This window comes from Mesoplodon bidens (assembly GCF_964165515.1).
Source record: "Mesoplodon bidens genome assembly, chromosome: 13".
Lineage (NCBI taxonomy): Eukaryota > Metazoa > Chordata > Mammalia > Artiodactyla > Ziphiidae > Mesoplodon > Mesoplodon bidens.
In genome coordinates this window covers 64,780,447-64,799,736 of record NC_138169.1, presented here as the reverse complement: position 1 = coordinate 64,799,736, position 19,290 = coordinate 64,780,447, and the positions used below count along the sequence as shown (strand labels likewise).

At 48.6% G+C, this 19,290-nt stretch overlaps 1 protein-coding gene across 3 annotated transcripts in view; it reads left to right on the top strand.

Moving 5' to 3' along the window:
* Positions 1-1,392: 1,392 nt before the first annotated feature.
* ZBTB7C (zinc finger and BTB domain containing 7C) overlaps positions 1,393-19,290 on the top strand; it is a gene marked incomplete at its 5' end in the record, with an annotated part of 377,445 nt that continues 359,547 nt past the window's right edge. For all 3 annotated transcript variants that reach the window (XM_081252548.1, XM_081252546.1, XM_081252547.1), the window contains one exon: positions 1,393-1,578. The remainder of the gene's footprint in view (positions 1,579-19,290) is intronic.

Here is a 19,290-nt window from a genome sequence, read left to right as displayed (position 1 = left end):
GAGGACCGAAAACTTCGCCGCCTTTGAAGAAAGAGTCCCGGAGAAGATCCGCTGACATCAGAGGGTACAGTCGCAGAGGTCGGGCAAGCCACGGCGGGCAAGGGTTTCTATGTCTGCAGGGAGTGCGGAAGGCGGGCGTTGTAAAAAGGTTGAGCGCCAGTGTGCCCCGGCCTGCCGGTGGCCGGAACGTCTGCCCAGGAGTCGCCTAGCCAGCGACAGTTCACGCCTTCGCTCCTGGACCGAGACCCCCTCCTCTTCCCTCGGATGGGCCCTCTTCGCTGTCCATCACCTCTCGGCGCTTGCTGCGCTTCCCACCGAGATTCTCCAGCGGGTACAGTATCCACGGAGGCGGGGCTTGGAGGGACCGGGTGGAGTCAAGTCCTTCTAGTGCCCGCCCTTTGGCTGCGTAGCTGGGTGATTGGATGCTTCTGAAGGCCGCCTTCCAGGCAGTCTAGGCAAGTGACGGGTGGCCCGAGGCCGGTCCCTGGCGCGCGCTGTGCAGCTTGCGGGGTACCCTGGCCGGCGAGCAGTTGGGGGCCCGGCGCCCGAGCGGCCTCCAGGGCGGGGAGGCCCGCAGGGATTTGGGAGCCCTGGAGTGCTGCGCGCCTGTGGTTTCTCGTGTCGGAGAGGTGTCTTTCTGAGCTCTCTGGAATTCCGAGAGCATTTGGGAAACTTCTCGCCCCCACTCCTTGCTCCCTACTTTCGGTTGGAAAAGCAGTTGCTGAGTTGTTTTATTTCCTCCCCCAATCGGACTCTGTAAAAATAGCCGTGCGCCGGGGCGACCGAGCCAAGCTCTGCCGCCCCGGTGTCCTGGGCCGGGTGTGGACCTAAAAATACCCGGCGGTCTGGAGCCTGTGCTCCGGGTGCCGGCGGGTCCGGCCGGGCCGCAGAGGGCGTCTGGAGACCGGAGAAACGGCGGCCGCCTGGCCCCTCGCCTCGGCCGGGGCTGTCCCTTTAAATCCTGGAGGAGGCAAAGAGAAAAAAGAAAGAAAAAAGACGCGGAGCCCCGAGCCGAGGGTGGCTCTGCCCGGCCCGCCACTCCGCCCCCGCGCCGCGGCCTGACTGCCGCCCGCCGCCTCCGCGGGTCCTGGGCGCCCCCAGCAGCGCCGCCCCCAGCCACAGTTACTGTCAAAATAGAAATTAATTGGAGCCGAGGAGGAGGTTGAGACGCAGCAAGTGCATGTGTGGCAGGGCGGGGAGGGGGTGCAGGGGAGGGGCGGGCGCGCGCGAGAGGCGACCTCAGACATCCGGGCCCTTTAGCCCAGTGCGCACCCCGAGCCGCTGGCGCGGGCAGCGCGGGCGCCGGGCGCGGGGCGCAGGGCTGACAGCCGCGGCGCGGGAGGCGGGGCACGAGGAGGGCGGAGGCGCGGAGAGGGGAGGGAGGAGCTGCCGCGCGCCCGCCACTGCCGCTCGGCTCCACACAGCCGGCGCAGCCCAGCCACGAGACTCTGACAGCCAAGCGGCCCGCGCAGCTCCGGCGCACAGGGACGGACGGACCGCGGCGGTGGCGAAGGCGGACGCGAGGACAGCGGCCCGGCGCCAAGTGCGGGAGGCGCGCGGGTCCGGCGGCGCGCAGAGGTGAGTGGCTTCGCGTGCCGGGCTGGGGCATCGACTGCGAGGGTCGCGGTCTCTACCGCATCTCGGCTGCTGAGGCGGGTCGGGGGTCGCGGGGCTCCCGGAGGGTGCCTCCGCATCGCAGGCGCCGGGGAGCGATCTCCCGGGCTGTTGCTAGGAGGCCGGCGGTCCGCGCACCCTGGGGCGCAGGCTGGGGCAGGGGCGCCCCCGGCGCGGCGGGCAGGAGGCGGGGGGCTGTGGTGGCTATTCAGGGGCTCCGTGCGGCAGCCATGCAACGGGAGGAGGCGGGAGGAGGGAGGGAGGAGGGGAGAGCCAGCGAAGAGCGAGCCAGCGAGCGGGCGCCGCGCCTCCTGGCTGGCACCGCGGCCCGGAGCGAAGTGGCGCGCGGGGCTGGAAGGGAACTTCTACGGGCGCGTGCGGCCCCGGGCTCGGCGGCGCCTTTGGGCCCGGGCGGGGCGGGTCTGTCGGCAGCCACAGGTGGTTTCTGCCAAAACTTCTACCGCACTGCTGCCGGGAAGGCGCGGGAACATTTTGGAGAGTGGCGGTTTCTTGAGACTTTGGCACCCGCACTGAGGTCTTATCTTGAAGATTAGGAAAGGGACTGGAAAGTCTGGGACCCGGCATCTCGCGATGCGCCTCAAGGGCTTCGTAGCGGTCCCTGCTCGAGGTGGTGTCTTTGCAGGATCCTGAGACCCATGCTGCTGTCCACTTGGGAAGTTGCGGGAAATGGGAGCACTCAACGGTTCCTCTGTGCCTCGGGAAAGTTAAGCGAAGGCCGGCCCGGTACCTGTCGCCCGCAAGGGTCAGCACTAAAATCTCTTTCTAGCGACGCGCACGGGAACCGGGCGCGCCTTCGCTCATGGTGTGCGCATCTCCTGCTCCTTTGAAAGCGAATCGTCTCCGGCCACTGTGTTGCTTTGTTATTAGGGCTGCTTCTTTGATTTCATTAGGAAGAAGGCCAGGAGGAGCCAAAGAAAAGAGAAGCGGCAACAACTCCCGTTTCCTTTGAATCCAGCCGCGGGGGCTGGTACCCAAGCCGAGGTGTGGAGGGTCCAGGACCGAGGGGAGCCAGGAGTCTGTGGCTTGTGCTGCCTGCCCAGGGAGCCTCGCTGGACCATTCTCCAGGCGAGGGCTGGGGTTTCTGGCGCCTCCGGGACGGAAAGAGCGATGCCGGTGGGAAGGGAAGACCCTCACAAGAGGAAGATGTGCCTTGGTCAGCTCTGGGAGAGAGGCTCTGAGAAATCCAGTGGTTTGGCCCCGTTCCTCATTGGCCAGGTTGACAAATCCAGGGCATCGGAGGTTAGCACCAACCACCCGGGTAGCTCCATCCTGGGCTGAAAGAAATCATTATTCCCAGAGTGGGTCTGATACCCAGGTGTTGCAAGTCGGTACAGAACTGCATGGGAGCTGGAAACACTCAGTCCTTCATTCTGGCTGGTTCTGTTCCCACTCCTTATTCCCCCAGCCCCAGCAAGTACCTGAGCAGAAAGCATGTCCTTTGCTTTAAAGGAAGTCACAGAATTTTGGAGCTGAAAGAGACCCTAGAAATATTAAAGAGGGCTCATTTTACAGAGGAACAGATTCAGGCCCGAGGAAGGAGAGTGACCTGCCACAGTGGTCAGAGGCCCAGGGAGACTAGAAATGACATCAGCCTCCCAGACCGGGGTGGAGAGAGTTCCCTCAACAAGGCCTTGTAGGGCCTGAGATCAGAAATGCCACTCCCACACCCCAAGCCCATCATGGGCTCATTATCTGGTACTTTCTGCATCCATGCCTGCCAGCTCATTTCCTGTCCTCTGCCCTTGGCTTAAAAAAATCAGAACTGTCACTGCAGATTTCCAGTCTGACACTATCCCAACTTTTCCTGCTCCCTCCTCACCCCAAGTTCCTCAAACTCCTTTTGCAACATAATGTGGCTTGATGAGCCAAGATGAGTTTGCAGCTTGTCTCACTGTGAGGCACCCACTTTCCGTAGGATGCCAGAACTCTGTTTTCCTGGTAATTAGGTTTTACAGATATTTTTGAAAGGGAGCCCAATTCTGGATCAATCACACTTGAGCACAAATGCTGTGCTGTTGTGGATACTAAATGAGAAAGATGAGCAATTATCTGGGGGTGTTGGAATAAATGTTGTTATGGGTATTTGACACAGCTATTAGACATCAATGAGTGGGTTTTCAGTAAATGTTTTTTACGTTGTATTTTATTGAGCACACAAAGTGTCTTAATTAAAAAGAACTGCAAGTTGGCCACTTAAATTTTAGCCACTTGTTTCTTACCAGTGTGTATGGGCAGGAAGGATCTGAGTGATAAACAGAATGATTGGTAAGAGAACTTTTTTCTCCCGAACCTAAATATTCTAGGGCAATGCTTATTCTTCAGTCTAAAATGTCATGTACGGTCCAGCAGAACCGTATTAAATCAAAATAATTCTGGATGTGGTGTGTGTCAATCTGTATTAGTGAGAAACAACTTATAAGAGAGAACATTTTGTAAGTTTTATGCTTTCAAGGGCACGCAGTATCAAGAATTCAAGGCTAATGCAGTGTCACTGAGCATAATTCTTCTCTCATGAGCAGATAAGAATCAATGTCCCCCTAGCTGCGCTTGGGGCTCCTGGAGAAGAAACCAAGATCCGGTATCTTCATGACAATACGATGTTATAGTTTGACACTGCCTTTTCACTTTCATTGCATGCTAATCTCATAGGTAACTCATAGTTCATAGTTTAGCTCTTCACAGATAGGGAAACCAAGGCAGAGAGAGGGGAGAATGTTATTGCTGTAACTCCATTCACTGCAGTAACATACTCTGAGCATGCAGCTTGGGGTTTCTGGGACGACCAGGGTGAAAGAGTCCCCCTAATAATATTGTGACCCCCCAGCCCTCTCCAGCACTGCAGTTACAAAGGGGTTTAGAGGTGTGGCAGGGTTACAGTTACAGTTCATGGGCGGCCACTCACTCCCATGGGGGCCTGAAGGGCTGTGTTCTCCACCCCGACTGTGGGTGAGCCATTTCCCCCCCTCTTCCAGAAGGCTGTGGGAACTTGGGCGAGGAGGGACCAGCTGGCTGAGGCTGGGGCGGGGGTGTGGGATCTGTGCCTGTGGAGGGCTGAAGGAGTCCAGGCTATTTATAACCCCTCCTCCCCTCCTGGGAGGAAGAGACTCAAGGGTCTGGAACCAGGCTTGGCGCTGACTTCTCCCCAGGATGGCTGTGCCCACTGGCAGAAAAGCTGCCACCCACTGCATGGCGGGGGCTGGAGTGAACCCTGACCCGTGTGGAGGGGCCCCGCGAGGCTTCTGGCAACTTCAGCTGCTCTGGGGGATCTGGGATACAAGCATGTCCTAGAGCCAGTGTGGGTGCTTTTTCTCAGGCACTGACCCCCCCCATTTGCACAGAATGAGGCGCATCCCAGAAACCTCACAGGGTAGAGCTTAAGAACCTGCTCAAGTGGGGGTAATTTGCTTCTCTGAATAATGGCAATGATGATTTTTATGCAGGAGGAGATTCTGAAAGCCACAAATCCGACGTGGCTCCCTCTGACCGTGAGCTGTGGCATCTGTTCGGTGCTGGTTGCGGAGGTCTGAGGCGTGCAGCCAGAGCTCTTTCCCTCCTCCCCACCCCTTCCCCAGACTAGTCTCCGTTGGTCCCCCTCACCTCCCACTCCTCAAGCCAACACCAAAACCCTCCTTTGTCTTCAAATACATCGTACCTGCCATCCCACCGACTACAGCTTCATTCCTGAGACTGGGCGTATTTTCTCCCTGGGTCAGTGGAGGGAGGAATGGGGGTGGGGGGGGCAGGAAGCAGGCGGGGCACTGAGCTTGTCTCTCTGTTTAACCCCTTGGAGTGAATTAATCCACCCTTCAGAACCATGTCAGGTGCTCACAGCAGGTTTTACCAGGAGGCCTACCTGGAGAGGTGGGTGCTGGGCAGCTCCTGGCCAACGGTGGTGCCCTGAGAGCCTGGGGCAGCTTTTGGGGGCGGGGCTTGTGTTGCTCATCGTCACACGCTCAGCACCCACCGCAAGGCCTGGGCACGGAAGATGTTTGCTGAACGCACACCGAGGGCTGGGCGTGGGTGGATGGGCGGACGGCAGTCAGGCTTGCTCCTCCGTTGCCATCAGCTGTGTTCCTTGGCGCTGTGAAGGGGGTGTTTGCAGGGCAAGGATCTAGAAGCGGAGTGTGGATGAGAAGAGATGGGGTTCCATGGGCATTCTGAGAGCCCCAAGTCAAGCTGATTGCCTGTCTGGGATGATGGGAATCCTGTCATCAATTCGACTGAGAGCGATGCATTCCTGCTCTGAGGGTGGTCACAGCACAACCCAGCCGCACAAAGCCACAGCAGGACTCTAGTGAGGTAGGTGGGCCGCTCCTGTGCTGCCCTCCTGTGGGCTCTCTGGGGTCTGGCCCCTGCCCGCCTCTCTGACCCTCCTCCACTCCCTGTACTCCAGCCACCTGGCTCCTTTTTGTTCCTTGAACGCACGGAGCTCACGTGTTTCTCCTTGTCTGTTCTGTCTGCAAGGCCCTTCCTGCAAATCTTCCCACAGCTGGCTTCACCTTGTCATTGGATCTCAACTGAAACAGCCTGGTAACACGTTCGTCATAGCATCCCAAGCTATCTGGGATAGAAACTTGATTCTCCTCCTGTCTATTGTCTGCCTCCCCCACTAGAATGTAAGCTCCAAGAAGGCAGGGAGCTCGTCTGTTTTGCTCCCCGTTGTATCCCCAACCCCAGAACAATGCCTGGCATGTGGCAGTGGCTGAGGAAATAGTTGGTGAGTGCTGTGCTCATTAGTGCTAGGGGGTGTATGAAGATGAATCAGCCAGGGGCGCTGCCCTCGGGATCTCTTTAGCTTAGAGGTGGATATAAAGCTTGTTCATACTCAACTCTGATGTGTGGCAGGAAGGGAAGCTGGCATTTGAGAGATACAGCTCAGGAGGGCTATGGTCTAGCAGCGTTAGCCCTCATTCGGCAAGGCTGGTTGGCTTAGGCAGAGGGGTCTTCTTTCAGGGGTTTTGTTATGAGTTGGGGACCTCGGGAAGCTGAAGCTCCTCCAGCACTGAAGTTCCTGCAGCTTGCTTGGCTGCCACCTCTCTCCCTCTCTCTTCTGTTTATTTACTTCTTTGGTGAGCAAGAGTTCCAAGCATAATGCCATCCTTGGAGAGTTAGGAATGTTGTGTTTTTCCACCAGCTCCATTCATTTGCAGCCTCCTCAGAACAGCTGTGGACAGCTGGCTGCCAGCGTGGATGTGGGGAGAGTGTCTCTTCAGGGCCAAGGGGTACACTCAGCCCTGCAGGAATGGGGAATTTCATTTGTGTTTCACACCCTGCTGCTTTCCAAACCCCACTGAAATGGTGCCTGTGAAAGCAGATTCATGAGGAAATTAAAAAACTATTAGCGTTCAGTTTGCTGCTTATTTTCTGATTATAAAAGCAATAAGGGTCATGATGGAAAATTTGGAAAATATGGAAAGGTGTAAAACTAAAACCTGCTTACAACACCCTGATTTTGGAATATTTCCTTCCAGTCTTTTTTCTGTATCCACTAACGCATGCATGTGTGTGTGTGTGTGTGTGTGTGCATGTGCACACGCACAGAGGCCTACTCACATATAAATGTATTAAGATTCAATGTTGTTTTCTACAACTTTTAAAACCCATACCATCTTTTAATAGACAGAAGGTTTCTTTTTCTTGGGAGTCTGGGAAATTCCCACTGTGAATCACTGATATTTAGAAGAAAATGTATTTTCCAAGTCTCCTCACTGGTTGAGAATACTTCCGTAAGCTTTACCGTCCACAGTTTGAGTTAGGAAATCGACTCTCCCTCCTGCCCACCCCCAACACTGGATGTGGTTAGAAAGGTACTTCTCACTAAATACCTCCCTCCGTGCCCTTGTTAAGAGCCACTGGTATATGGTGTTGCAAGCTGTCCCTCAATGAGCGTTCTGACACATTTACCAATGCCAGCATGCTCTTTAGAAACATATCTTAATGGATGTGTTGCATTCCTTCACGTAATGTATCATACTTTATTTACCGTTACAAAACACAAAACAAAACCCAGTGCCCATTAGCTAATCATTCCTTGACCTACAAATAACAGCAGGAGAATCTTGAGAAATATGAACCAGTATCACTGGACTAGCGTGTTGAGGTCATCACCATTTGGGGAAAACCCTGGTTCCTTCAGAAGCCCAGGGGCTTTGTCTCTGTCACTGCTCTGCCCATGGCGTGCAGTGGATGCTCAGGATATATTTTGCTGAATGAGTGAAATACAGAATACTTCCTGTGGGAGGTGAGACCCTGATTAAGCCCTCTGGTGTCAAGGCTTCTTTTGAGTGTGAGTTTGCTGGAGAAGGAGTGCAGGGCCCTGGGGAGTGGTGGGGAAGAGCATCACCCCCTGGGAAGCAGAGTAGGAAAGGGCAGCCTGGGAAGCGGCTTTCTGACTTAATAGTTTTGATTGGTTTTTGGAGGAGGTGAAGTTTAGGTGGAGTCTTGATGTAAGGAGCTAGTGGCCCTTAATTCCATGAGACAGGAACTAGAGGGCACCCAGGGAGGAGCAACCTCAAGGTCAAGAGAGCCCCAAGGTCAAGAGAACCTCAAGGTCAAGAGCGCGGGGACAGGTTTGCCAGCCTAGGATGTGGGGTGTAGCCCAACCAGGGAGTGGCTAGAGACAGAGATCCTTCGAACCAGAAGCTCCTCAGGAGCACAGAACCTACTCCCAGGGGAGGATGGGTCCCCAGGGGCCATGGGGTCTCCAACCCTGCCTCAGGCAGGTATTGTCCCCATCCTGCAGATGAGGAAACTGAGACACGTGCAGGGGTGTGAGGAGCATGGGTCTGGAGCTGATCAGACCTGAACCCTATGTCTTGGCCACTTTCTGGTGGTCACCTTGGGCACATTACTTAACCTCTCTAAGCTTTAGTTTCCTTGTCTAGAAAACAGTGAAAACCAACTTCACAGGGTGGTTGAGAAAATGGGATGAGATAATACACACAAAGTACCCTGCACAGCTCCTGACAAAAATGAGGGGTCCCACATGGAAGCCACAATGATTCACGTGTTTTGTGATTTCTGTTTCTAACCTGAAGGGAGAGGAGAGAGAAGACCAAGGATTCGTGTTGAAGAACTTTCAAGACTTTGTTTTCTTCCCCCTCCTCCTCCCCAAGCTACCACTGTAATTCAAGGGATAAAAATCCTACAAGACAGATGACTGTTGGGAAGCCAGTGCTCACATGTAGGTAGAATTAACGTCCCTTGAGGGGTGACAGGACCCATCTGCTTCCCTACCTCCTACAGAAGGGGAGACACACTCCTTACAGCCATCCTGAGGCTTCAGTGGCTCAGTCTCGATATTGTCGTCAGGGGCACACTGCTCAGGAATGCCTGGCATGGGTGGTCTTGAGAATAGAGAAGGGCCACACAGAGTGTGGAACACGGGACAGGTCAGTTTTGCCGACTGGGAGCTGAATGGATAAACGGCTTATGACCTGGAGCAGCACAGCCTAGTGACGATATAATGTGAGCCATGCAGGTAATTTAAAATTTTCTAGTAGTCACATTTAAAAAAAAGTAAAAAGAGATGGGTAAAATGAATTTTAGTAAGGTTTTTTGTTTAACCTAATATATCCAAAGTATTATCGTTTCAACACGTGACACCAGTCACATTTCAAGAGCTCTGTAGTCTGGAGACAGGGCAGGGAGCCTGGGGCACAGGTCAGGAGGGCCAGTCTGGGGAGAGGCTGGTACTACTTGGGGGACTCTGCATGGCCAGGGGAGGAAACGTGTCAAAAGCAAGCAATTTAGGGAAGAAGTGAAGGGTTGTGAGACCTGACTTTTATACTGGCATGTGGAGGGCGAATTGTGTATTCCTGGGCACCATTCCACTATGGGCCTCAGTTTCCTCAACCACAAAAATGAGATTGTATTATCTCAGAGCCATTCCGGCTCTGGCGTTCTCTAATTCCTGCGAGAAAGGCATGGAAAACACATTTAGCCACTTCCGAAGTTTGAAGTGGGTGGAGATGGGGCTTGGAGAGAAAATTTGGGCAACAGAGAAACCTGCTGGGCACCACGTTTTAAAGCATCTCATTGGAAAGTTCTGCCTGGACAGTTTAGAGAGACATACACGCCTCCCTAAGCCTCTCCAAGAATGGACAATATCCAGTCACTGCCATTAAGTTACATTTATTTAAAAGTATGTTTTGGGGATGCAGGGGGGCCTCCGTTAACTATTATTTTTAAAAAGTGACATGTTTTCATTGTCTTTAAATCCTGAAGCTGCCTGTTGTTCCTGGTCATCCCAGATGGCTGTGAATGGCAGCCATAAAAGAGGGGAGGGGCCCTGCAGGAAATATTAGAACAAAAAAGGAAATATTTCAGCTCTGTCATAAATGGGCACTTGGCCTGTCCAGAGAGGATGTGGGAAGAGAGAGGAAAAAAGCAGCAGGTGTGTTTGGAGGGAAGGGTGTGTCTGCAAATGTATTTTAAGCTCCTGAAGTCAGAGGCGCTGGTTTCATTGCTCTCTGGTGAGGAGGATTTGAGGTTTTTATCTCCCTGCCACAGACTTCTATGGGGGGAAGGAAACTCTCTCTCCTTTCTAAGGAGTGTTTCTTCTTTTTAAATTAGGTTGTCACTAAGTAACTAGCTGTGTCTACCTGGGGATCCCCGGTTCCCATACAGGAAAGGGCCTATGTGCTCTAAGAGCTGGTCCAAACACTCCATTCACGGAGGAGGAAACGGAGGGTCAGAGAGGCCCCGCCACTCTCTGAGGTCCCCCAGGAAGGCAGGGAGGAGCCCAGGTCACTGCCAGCGGCTGCCACGTGTCCTTTCAGCCACACAAGGGTGCCTCCTGGGTTTTTGCTTTCTGCGCAGTTAACAGATGACTCAACCAGGCTGCCTTGAATCATTTTTAAATGAGGATTTCTCTTTTATGTTTTCCTAAACTAGATTTTTTATTACTTTTCCACGCATTGTTTGCTTTGAATTTCTAATTTAATTTTTTCGAATAGGTCAATACTTACATGGTTTAAAATTCAAAAGGTACAAAAGGGTATTCAAAGTAAACTGGCTTTCTCTCACCTCATCTCTTAGTTCCCTTATCCCTAGGCAACCACTGCTACTGGTCTCTTCAGTTTAAAGATACTGAATGCACATACTGGAAAATATGTATATGTGTGTGTATGTATACATACATGTGCATGTGTATTTAAAAATTTTTTTACCCAAATGGAAGCATACCATACACATTACATTTCACTTTACATTTTCCACTGAACAGTAAGTCTTGACTATAAAGAACTTCTTTGTTCTTTTTTGCTTGTTTGTTTTGGCTGCGTAAATTCCATTGTATGGCTATACCTTGGCTTATTTAACCAGGCCCTTATAGATGGATATTTTGGTTGGTTCCAGTCTTTTGCTTATCCAATACTCTTGGTTTTTACCCAATGATTTTTTTTTTTAAAGGGGACGCTATTTATTTATTTATTTATTTATTTATTTTGGCTGTGTTGGGTCTTCGTTTCTGTGCGCGGGTTTTCTCTAGTTGTGGCGAGTGGGGGCCACTCTTCATCGCGGTGCGCGGGCCTCTCACTGTCGCGGCCTCTCTTGTTGTGGAGCACAAGCTCCAGACGCACAGGCTCAGTAGTTGTGGCTCATGGGCCTAGTTGCTCCGCGGCATGTGGGATCCTCCCAGACCAGGGCTCGAGCCCGTGTCCCCTGCATTGGCAGGCAGATTGTCAACCACTGCGCCACGAGGGAAGCCCTACCCAATGATTTTTTTTTTTTTTTTTTAATGAAAGCAAACCTTGAGTTTTCTGAATACAAACTGTTAGCCTTCTAAGCTTGCTGATTTATTGTTCACAAGGTGCTTCAAAGAATAAAATTGCTTAATTGTTTAAGGATTAAAAGCAGAATAAACAATTTTTTGCATTGAACTTCCTGGAAAACAAATCCTATGGTCGACATTATTAAACCAATGCTTCTTTTTTTTTTTTTTAAACCAATGCTTCTTGAGTTCCTACTGTGTGCTGTGCCAGGCAATGGGTGCAGGTGGGGAAGCAAAGAAGAAGGAGGCTTGTAGGACAGCACTCCTGTTCTCGGCCTGGGGTCGGGGGCGGGGGTGACTTTGATGGAGGAAGAGAACAGTTAAAGTAGCACTGGGGGCGGCCTAGATGAAGGGACATAAAAGCCACAGAGGGGGTGGGGTGTTAGGGCCTTTGACTGGGGGAGGGGTGCAGGGTGTCAGGGAGGGGCTCTGGGCTGACTGGCTGTATGTGAGCAGTGAGGTTTCCTGCCCACAGCTCATGGCACCATGTCCTTGGTCCCTCTCATCTGCCTCTCTTGGTCACTGTCCATCTGCAGAGTCCTCCATAGGGCTGGGTCTGGGGCGGCGGCTCAGCCAGGTAGACTCTGTGTCCTTGCTGTGCTCCTTCTGAGCTTGAGGGGCTTTGAAACCGCTCTTTATCCCAGGAAGACAGAGCTCTCTTCCGTCTGGAGCGCAAGGCTCTCCCTCAGGCCAATACCTTCTCAGCAAATGGACAGTGATGGCAGAACAGCCCCATGGACAGAGGGGACTGGAGTCAGTCCAGTCCTGCTACTTGGTAAAGTAGCAGGATACTGCTTTGGCTATTTGGGGTCTTTTGTGTCTCCATACAAATTTTAAGATTATTTTTTCTAGTTCTGTAAAAAATGCCATTGGTAATTTGATAGGGGTTGCACTGAATCTGTAGATTGCTTTGGGTAGTATAGTCATTTTCACAATATTGATTCTTCCAATCCAAGAACATGGTATATCTCTCCATCTGTTGGTGTCATCTTTAATTTCTTTAATTTCTTTCATCATTGTCTTATAGTTTTCATCATTGTCTTACAGTTTTCTGCATACAGGTCTTTTGTCTCCCTAGGTAGGTTTATTCCTAGTTATTTTATTCTTTCTGTTGCAGTAGTAAATGGGAGTGTTTCCTTAATTTCTCTTTCAGATTTTTCATCATTCGTGTATAGGAATGCAAGAGATTTCTGTGCATTAATTTTGTATCCTGATTGATTTCTCTGGAGAGAAATCAGTCCTACTGTGTTGAAGGAGGCACCCTCAACCCGCGTGAACTGGAGTCCCCTGGGCTGTCCCTGTGTGTATGCAGCTCCGTGTTCCCCTCCTGGATTGAGGGGCATCTCCTTTCAGGAACACTGGCCCCAGTCCTTTCAGCCTGCCCTTTTGGAGGCTCAGAAAGCTTTCCAGAAGCAGCTCACAGCCTGAGTGTAGGCCTTTATCAGTGGGGTTGAAGGCAACCAAATAGAGTAGCTGAAGAGTTCCAGACTGGCCCTAGAAACTGCCCATCACAAAGAATTTTTGCTTGTGTGTGTGGGGTGGGGGAGGGAAGCTGGGATCCCACCGAGAACACAAGGTGCATTGGAGCTCCTCCTGTGTCTCCAGCCTGGGCTAAGTTCTGCAGAGCGTCAGAAGAAGCCCAAGACATGGTCTTGGCCTCAAGATCTGAAAACCTGGCTGGGAAAATGGTGATGTATATAAGATATACACAAGCCTAATGCTGAAGAGCTAAATGATGCAGTGTATCTTGTAAGAGCTGTAAGACTTTAAGGAAAAGAGAGGTTGTATGCCTGGAGTCGACAGGGTGTGAGACTTCAAACAGACCTCAGAAAGGGAGTGTGGTAGGAGGATGGGCACTGACATCAATTTAGCGACTGCTACATGGCAGGCACTGCCTGGGTGTGATACGCCCATTCAATCCCACAGCAGCTTTTAGTTAGACGTTATTATTCCCATTTAACAGAGCTCAGATTTCAGAGCCCCACTGCACCTAAATTGACACTGAGTTTCCTAGAGATTATTCAGGGAGAGAGGAACAGCTTGTGCAAAGGAATGGCGGGACCAGTGTGCCCCTGTGTCACGCTCCACCAAGAAGTCACCTCTTAGCAGAAAAGCGTGTGTAGGAAGTACATTTGATTAAGGGGGTCAGGCTCGGAGGATTAATTGCAGTAAATCTTTTATTTATTTTTGAATTTTACTTTATTTTTTTATACAGCAGGTTCTAATTAGTAATCCATTTAATACATATTAGTGTATATATGTCAATCCCAATCTCCCAGTTTATCACATTCCACCCCCCTCCCTGCCCTGTCACTTTCCCCCCTTGATGTCCATACGTTTGTTCTCTACATGTGTGTCTCTATTTCTGCCCTGCAAACTGGTTCATCTATACGATTTTTCTAGGTTCCACATATGTGTGTTAATATAATGTATTTGTTTTTCTCTTTCTGACTTACTTCACTTTGTATGACAGACTCTAGATCCATCCACATCTCTACAAATGACCCAATTTCGTTCCTTTTTATGGCTGAGTAGTATTCCATTGTATATATGTACCACATCTTCTTTATCCATTCGTCTGTCGATGGGCATTTAGGTTGCTTCCATGACTTGGCTATTGTAAATAGTGCTGCAGTGAACATTGGGGTGCATGTGTCTTTTTGAATTATGCTTTTCTCTGGGTACATGCCGAGTAGTGGGATTGCTGGGTCATACTTGGTAATTCTGTTTTTAGTTTTTTAAATAACCTCCATACTGTTCTCCATAGTGGCTGTATCAATTTACATTCCCACCAACAGTGCAAGAGGGTTCCCTTTTCTTCAAACCCTCTCTAGCATTTGTTTTTTGTAGATTTTCTGATGAAGCCCATTCTAACTGGTGTGAGGTGATACCTCATTGTAGTTTTGACTTGCATTTCTCTAATAATTAGTGATGTTGAGCATCCTTTCATGTGTTTGTTGGCAGTCTCTGTATCTTCTTTGGAGAAATATTTATTTAGGTCTTCTGCCCATTTTTGGATTGGGTTGTTTGTTTTTTTGATATTGAGCTGCATGAGCTGCTTGTAAATTTTGGAGATTAGTTCTTTGTCAGGTGCTTCATTTGAAAATATTTTCTCCCATTCTTAGGGCTGTCTTTTCATCTTGTTTGTAGTTTCCTTTGCTTTGCAAAAGTTAGGTCCCATTTGTTTGTTTTTATTTCCATTACTCTAGGAGGTGGATCAAAAAAGATCTTGCTGTGATTTATGTCAAAGAGTGTCCTTCCTATGTTTTCCTCTAAGAGTTTTATAGCGTCCAGTCTTACATTTAGGTCTCTAATCCATTTTGAGTTTAGTTTTGAGTATGGTGTTAGGGAGTGCTCTAATTCATTCTTTTACATGTAGCTGTCCAGTTTTCACAGCACCACTCATTGAAAACACTGTCTTTTCTCCATTCAGTATCCTTGCCTCCTTTGTCATAGATTAGTTGACCATAGGTATGTGGGTTATCTCTGGGCTTTCTATCCTGTTCCATTGATCTATATTTCTGTTTTTGTGCCAGTACCATATTGTCTTGATTACTGTAGCCTTGTAGTATAGTCTGAAGTCAGGGAGTCTGATTCCTCCAGCTCTGTGTTTTTTCCCTCCAGACTGCTTTGGCTATTTGGGGTCTTTTGTGTCTCCATACAAATTTTAAGATTATTTTTTCTAGTTCTGTAAAAAATGCCATTGGTAATTTGATAGGGGTTGCACTGAATCTGTAGATTGCTTTGGGTAGTATAGTCATTTTCACAATATTGATTCTTCCAATCCAAGAACATGGTATATCTCTCCATCTGTTGGTGTCATCTTTAATTTCTTTAATTTCTTTCATCATTGTCTTATAGTTTTCATCATTGTCTTACAGTTTTCTGCATACAGGTCTTTTGTCTCCCTAGGTAGGTTTATTCCTAGTTATTTTATTCTTTCTGTTGCAATAGTAAATGGGAGTGTTTCCTTAATTTCTCTTTCAGATTTTTCATCATTCGTGTATAGGAATGCAAGAGATTTCTGTGCATTAATTTTGTATCCTGCTACTTTACCAAATTCATTGGTTAACTCTAGTAGTTTTCTGGTGGCATCTTTAGGATTCTCTATGTGTAGTATCATGTCATCTGAAACAGTGACAGTTTTACTTTTTCCTTTCCAATTTATACTCTTTTTATTTCTTTTTCTTCTCTGATTGCCATAGCTAGGACTTCCAAAACTATGTTGAATAATAGTGGCGAGAGTGGACATCCTTGTCTTGGTCCTGATCTTAGAGGAAATGCTTTCAGTTTTTCACCATTGAGAATGATATTTGCTGTGGGTTTGTTGTATATGGCCTTTATTATGTTGAGGTAGGTTCCCTCTATGCCCACTTTCTGGAGAGTTTTTATCATAAATGGGTGTTGAATTTTGTCAAAAGCTTTTTTGCATCTACTGAGATGATCATATGGTTTTTCTTCTTCAGTTTGTTAATATGGTGTATCACATTGATTGATTTGTGTATATTGAAGAATCCTTGCATCCCTGGGATAAATCCCACTTGATTGTGGTGTATGATCCTTTTAATGTGTTGTTGGATTCTGTTTGCTAGTATTTTGTTGAGGATTTTTGCATCTGTATTCATCAGTGATATTGGTCTGTAATTTTCTTTTTTTGTAGTATCTTTGTCTGATTTTGGTATCAGGGTGATGGTGGCCTCATAGAATGAGTTTGGGGGTATTCCTTCCTCAAATTGCAGTAAATCTTAACTCCCAGGCTTTTTACCCCTCTGTCCAGTTCACTTCTGATTTTTACCTGGTTTGGCTCAATTCTTGTATGCTTCAGGGAATGCCATAATGTCGATTTTCTCATTAAACCATAAGAATTTAGGAAGAGATAATCCACTTGATACCAAGTATTAAAACCATGCATTTCAGTCCAAAATCAAACTGGGGTAATTTTTATCCATTGACCAGTATCTCTTATGACATTTTGGGAAATTGTTTTTGGAGCTACTTTAGGCACTGTTGTAAAAATGCAACTACCAGCACGAAGGAATATCAGGTCATTGGACTCAGGTGTTAAGACATCCCAAAGGTGTGTGTTTATCTATGTTTTCTAATCCTGTAGATGGATGGTTCTATATTTCAACTTCTATGAGAGCCACTTGTTAATGACCTTGTGGCTCACAGTGACCTTGTGGCTCACAGTCAAGGATGAGAATTCCTCATTCATTACACTCTCTCTGTGTGCTGTAAGCCAAGTAGTATGTGTTGTTAAGGGTGGTGAATGGACAGGAACAGAGGAAAGTATGGGAAGGCTAGTAAATCTGGGTAATGGTTAGGTTGTGAGATGTGGTGGAGAGATTCAAGGTTCCCATTCCAAGGCCCAAGTTTACATAAGTGTCCTCCAGTAGGTTTCTATCCATCTTTGTAATCTCAGGGTTCCTCCTCCCTGGTACTAACTTACAAATAAATATAAACCACTTGAACGAAAAAAGCCTGCCTGCTGTTTTTCTGACTGCCTTTAGCATTGGGAATTAATGAAGTCTTAATAGATCTGAACCTCACCTGAAGAGGTTATGGCCATCTTATTAGGCTTCTTGCCTTGATTCTTATAGAGTGTAGAAAACTCCCCTAGGGTAGGAAAATGTTTCCTGTCTCTGGTTTAGCTCTGATGTTAGATGTGCTTGTGCAAATCATCTCCTAACTCAGATTTCAGCTAGTTTCTGAGAACCTGGAAATCGTGCTTACAAGCTGGGCAGTGCTGATGAGAAAGCAGAGGGCACGATCCCAGTCACTCTCCTTGCCAGCCATGGGAAAGCTGATGAGCGTGTGCTTGCCTTTGTCTACCTGGAGCCCTGGGATGTTTTCCTGAGATGCTTTGAGAGGAGAGTGGGGCTGGAGGGAAAGGTTGCAAAAGTGAATTATTTGATAAACTAATATTTCTGCTTACTTTCTGGAAAACTAAATCATGCTATGTTTTATCTCCATTGCTTTGCCAGAAATTCCTCATGACAGATTCTGATGCACCAGATTGAGCCATCTCGCTGAGCGGCACCTATTTGCAGAAGTCATTAGAAGCCATTGTTTAACCAGAGGCTTTTCTGTTCCTTCCTTGCAATTTTCAAGACCCTGCCTTTGTACAGACCTGACTCGGCAACATTCTATTTTGGGAATTTGTTACCTCTTCTCAGATTCTGGACTGCGGTTCCCTAGTTTTCTGCTCTTTGTTCAGGAACGGCTATTGCGTAGCTCTTGAGTCCAGGTCTGAAGTAGTCTTGCCCCATCTTTGTACCAGGACTCTGCCCAGCTCCTGGGTACGGGAGTGACTCCTCCTGCTTGCCTCATGGACAAACTAACATTTTCACCATTGTAAATTGTTACATTCCCCAGAAAGTAGCCATTTGCCACAGTGGTAAAGCATTTCAATAGAGCATACATGCCCCCATCTCTCTCTCTCTCTCTCCCCGCCCCCCTACCTCCCTCTCTCCTCCCCTCCTTCCCTCTCCCTTTCTCCTTCCCTTCTTAAATGGGATCCTAAATGGGAAGCACCCAGCATAGTGGCTGTCACAGAGCCCAGAACTCAATAAATATTATTGATTACTACTAATATTATAATTCTCATGTTCAAAAGGAAACCATAGCCCCCAGTCCCTTTGTGGTCACGCTCGAGAGTCAGAAAGCTCTCATAGCCTGGTGACCCATTCTGTTGTTTTTTTATACTCCGTCCTTCATACACACACAGCATATTAAGAGTCTGTTCATTCTTGGGATGTGTGCAAAATTCCAATTCCTGTCAGGAGAATTTATGTGTGGTTTTAGAGGGGATAATCGACCAGTTAGTACGTGCGCACTGATTTTATACACATACGCGTCGGCGTTTACAGCACACATTATAACATCTTCAGTCTCTGCCAAGAATGTGTATTTCTTAGCCCCGTGCATTTGCATATTATGGGTTCATAATTTCAAATAGCTGTAAAGATCTCTACAGGAAAATGTAGTCACTGTAGTCGGATGTTCTAAATCTCAATGTAGTAGTAGATCCGGGCTAATTTTTGCCCCTGCTAATGTACCAGCCCTGTAATTTTCACACACACACACACACACACACACACACACACACACACACACACCCTCTGACTTTACTTCTAAGCAAGGATTTAATAGCTGGGAGCTTAGTTATGCTGCCTATTCCCTAGACTTCATTACCTTTCCAAAATATATTGTACACTTACCACAATGTACTGTGGTCTTATTACAGATGATTAAAAAGAAAAGATTTGTCAAAATAAATGAACCCACTGTATCTGATCTTCCCCTGGTTTGGGTCCCTCGCTTTCCACCCCTCACCCCGCCATGCAGCTTTAGTCATCTGCCGTGCTTCTCGCTTAGCTGTGCTCCCTGACACGGCAGAGAGCTCTTCACAAATTGCCCTTTCAAGCTAATATCACCAGAAAATCCAGCCACCCACACCTCACCCTCTAATCAGTCATTAGAGAACCTGCCATTGGCAGCACTTGATTTGACCAAACAAAATAGAGCAGCGGGAAGAAAAGAAACTTAGACGTTATTAAGGTCTTGCAGGTACCAGACACCTGAATTTTAAAAACAGTCACATGGAGATTTTGTTTTTGAAGTTCAGAAAAAAAAGGATGCCAAGTTCGTCTATTCTATCCCATTGCAGTGTAGGGAGAATTAAATAGCTGAGCCATAAGAGTCTTCCAATGTAGTGGTTGCAATGGAAATGCTGCAGAAGTTCACTGTCCCGGGGCTGACCTGGGCCACGGAATTGGCCAGGGCTGGGAAGGGGGTGCAGTGGCTTTCTTCACTGACTGGTCTGCTTTGCTCATTTGTTGTGAAGTCAGAAAGTAAATGCTGCCCTGAAGATTGGGAACTGC